Raw genomic sequence first — 3,732 nt, forward strand, 5'->3', positions numbered from 1 at the left:
TTGCCTCCTCGGAGGAAACGCCCCTGATTTACATGCATGCAAAATGGGTTGTACAAGACAAACTTTGCAATGTTAAATGAAGAAAAAAAGATTATGCAACAACCATAGCGCTAATACACTAGTATTACATTTGGTAAAGGAAAGTATTTATCTTAGTCTAAACATCTTACAGTTGTCTTTTCCTTTGTTTGGAATATGCACTGGATATACACTGCTGGGCACTGAAGATAAATTAAAACAAGTAACCCTTCTTATTCTGAAATGTATAGTGCTATAAATGATAGTTTCAGTATTTACAATGGTAGTAAAAAATTAAAATTTAACATGTTTCTCCTAAAATAAAGACATCTGGAGCCGGTTGCAAAAACGTCTCAGGTTACGCATGTAACCATGCATGGTTTCCTGAGAATAGGGAACGAAATGCTGTGTCCCCTAGGGGTCGCTATCTCTTTCCTAGGATTAGAAACGTACATAATCACAATAGTGATATTTGAGCCAACAAAAGGAGCCAAAAAAGGAAACTTCCTGTTTGACTCCCTGCTCTGCCTACAACCCTACAACTAGAGCTTTTCACTGAGAAATACTCTCTATAGCAACAGGAGACCCACGCAATGCGCGCATTCTGCTCCCTCAGGAGCTAAACACGCGTGCTCCTCATTTCTCATGTACAAACAGACAGTCTCCTGAAGACAAGAAAAAGGATGACGTCTTCTTCTTCCTCTCCTTCTAAAGAGGATGACGTATTTCACAAGTGCCCTTTTATACTTGCAGTCACACCAGTGGTGACGTCATAGGCTGCCGCCTGCCAATGTCAAGTTCATTGTAATGTTTTCCCTGCATCTCAATCAGCTACATAGCTTGCTAGGTCGTGAATCAGTATATTGTGTAAATTAATGTGGCCGGCTCCCTGATCAGTGCCCTGACTACTGAACTAGGGAGCTGATTGAGACACGCTTAGACTCCTGCTTCAGACACCAGTCATGCAGGAGGCATCCTCCATAGCAGGGGAGGGGATGTAGCACGAGTTCCCTTTTGAAAGGGAACTTCTTTGACTAGTCTTAAAAGTTAGACATCTAATTTTTAATTTTTAAAGTCAGTTACATAAAAAGGTATCTGTTTAATTTGAATCGGAAAAGTAAGACTGATTGCCCTTTGGTTAACTGCTACTTAATCAAACTAGTTCTTAAAATAATATGCAACTATGCTAAGTTTATGCAGCTGGCACCAGAAGACAAAGATGATACCTAAATGAGACATAAAAGAGAATAATCAGCCCTTAGTATCCTGAGCTTAGAGAAATCTCTGTCAATAGCCTTGTGGGCAGCACATCAACATTGAGGCACAGCAGCACCTCAGACAGCACAAGTTCGAGTCACAGCTAAAGGTACTTTCCTTCTCACCTCTCCCATTATTTCCTGTCTCTCATCATACAGTCTTTTCCATTAAAGGTTAAAAAACACAATGTCATCCAAAAAAAGAGCAACCTCTGAAAATATTTTTATAATGGAGTCTTGAAAGAGATTACAGCAAGACAATAAAGAGATCTCTCTTCTCATGTCTCAGTTGTGTCTGTTTATTTTATTTCTCCTAAGGATTTATAGGAGAAACATCTGAAACACTGTTGATACTACAATGAGAGATATATGAGAATCAAAACTAAGTCTCACGAGCTTACAAAGAGCAACCTCTGAGCAATAAAATTTTCCTATAATGGAGTCTTGAAAGAGATTGCAGCAAGACAGTAAAGAGATGATCTATGTTCCTTCCACCACATTCTGAGTTTTAACTCCTTTTCTCTCAGATATTTCTCATGTCTCATTTCTGTCTACTCTTATTTCTCATAAAGGAAGTTTAGGAGAAACATCTGAAACTCTGTTGATAGTAAAAATGAGGGATATATGAGAATCACAACTAAGTCTCATGAGCTTAGGAAAAGCAACCACTGAAACCGGCTTGTGACACAGTTTTTTTTTTTTTTTTTTTTTTTTAATTCATCAGGTTTTTCTGCAACTTTAATTAAAGCAAAAATCACATTGGAGTCCTTTACTCAAACATTTACATAATACAGATAAATATAATGTGGTCAAAGATTTTTTGGGTAGAGATGAAAACAACTAATTTTGTGTTGTCTTTAGATCTGAATGTGCTGCATCTCTACTGTGGTCTTTATTCAACAAAACTAGCATTTAAAACTTTTTTACATCACTGGTCTGTGAGTCTGATTCTGATCTTGTAGTAAATGTGTGTTTCAGATGCTGTAGAGGCTCCTGTTCTGACTGTAAACTCAATCAGGTCCAGCAGTGACTCCTGTACTGTGAACTTCACATGCAGAGCTCATGACCTCATGATTAACTCAAGTTATCAGAACAACAGCTGCTCTCCAGAGGAAGTGACATCACATGAGATCTACACTCTCATCCTGTACTGCAGTGAGGAATCCATCATCTGTAACCATAGCAACCCGGTTAGCAGCAAAAAAGACAGAATAATCATCAAAAAGCTCTGTGGAGGTAAATATCAGCTTCTATTCAAGACATGTGCATACATACAGTGAGCAAACAGAGTGATGATACAGACAATGATGTTGAGGTGAGATTCAAGTGTCTGTTCATCTCTATTCCTGCAGACGTCACAGATTATAAATGTCACGTCGGCCAATACTGAATATTAACTGTTTCACATTCTGTGATGATTTATTTCTCTTCAGATTTATTTCTCCTCCTCTGATGCAGAAGATGACAGGAGATACCTGGAGAACCATCAGCTACTGTACAGTAGGACACCAAACACCTTCATCTGCTCATGACTGCTGAAGATCAGACTCAACTGGATAAAAAGACTTTGATGATTGACTGGACTCACAGACAGAACTTAAAGTCTTTTTTAACTCTCTGACTTTCTTTCATACCAAAAGTACTCTGCTCTGTCTTGTCTGTCGGTGTGTTGTCAGTGTCCTTTTTGCTCTGCGATGTATTTTTCACTGCATGAGAACATGATGTATGGCATGAGAGCCCATGGCTTGTCGGACGTACAGTAACTAAGGTGGGCGGGTCTTTGCGAAAGGTCAATTGTTGTAATACTATAGAATAAATGAAATTTGCTGCTGAAACTGACCAAACAATTGATGTTTTCTTATGAGCTCTATAATTTCTAGAGAAAGCTAGTATTCCTGTTCATCTCAAAGACAGTTACTCAGGTGCTGCAGGACTGAAGAGTGCAATTTGAAATCTGACTTTTTTTAAAAAATATATTTTTACACTGATCATTTTGAATGGCTGTCAATGGAGAAAGATACTGGTGTAGTTACAACTTCTACTAGCAGGGGCTAACAGGACCATGCTAACCAGATAAACTTAAGTCTCTTTTAAAGCCCAACTAGAACAATGCCAATTTAACATTTATTTACAGTTACTCATTTAGATTTGTTCAGTTTATTGTTGGACGCTGTAATGTTTTCTGTCACTGGTTCAAACTAATGTCTGTTTTTATTTTTTTTCATAGTTTCTAGTCTCATCTATATGGAAAGAGGCTGTTTTTCAAGGAACAATGTAACACAGTGATGTTCCTCCTCTTACTGTTATTAAAGGGCCGTAACTTGCTTAAATTGTAAACATATCTTGCTTTATTTATTTATTTATTTATTTATTGTTTGTTTGTTTGTTTGTTTGTTTTGCAAGCATTACATGTATGTAATGTAACTAATCTAATTAAACTAATAATTGTCCAGCTAGC

At 37.5% G+C, this 3,732-nt stretch overlaps 1 protein-coding gene across 1 annotated transcript in view; it reads left to right on the plus strand.

The window, feature by feature from the left end:
* LOC127497660 (CD48 antigen-like) overlaps positions 1-3,732 on the plus strand; it is a 50,170-nt gene that overhangs the window by 17,280 nt on the left and 29,158 nt on the right. The window lies entirely within an intron of this gene.

The sequence above is a fragment of the Ctenopharyngodon idella genome, chromosome 2 (genome assembly GCF_019924925.1).
Source record: "Ctenopharyngodon idella isolate HZGC_01 chromosome 2, HZGC01, whole genome shotgun sequence".
Taxonomy (NCBI): domain Eukaryota; kingdom Metazoa; phylum Chordata; class Actinopteri; order Cypriniformes; family Xenocyprididae; genus Ctenopharyngodon; species Ctenopharyngodon idella.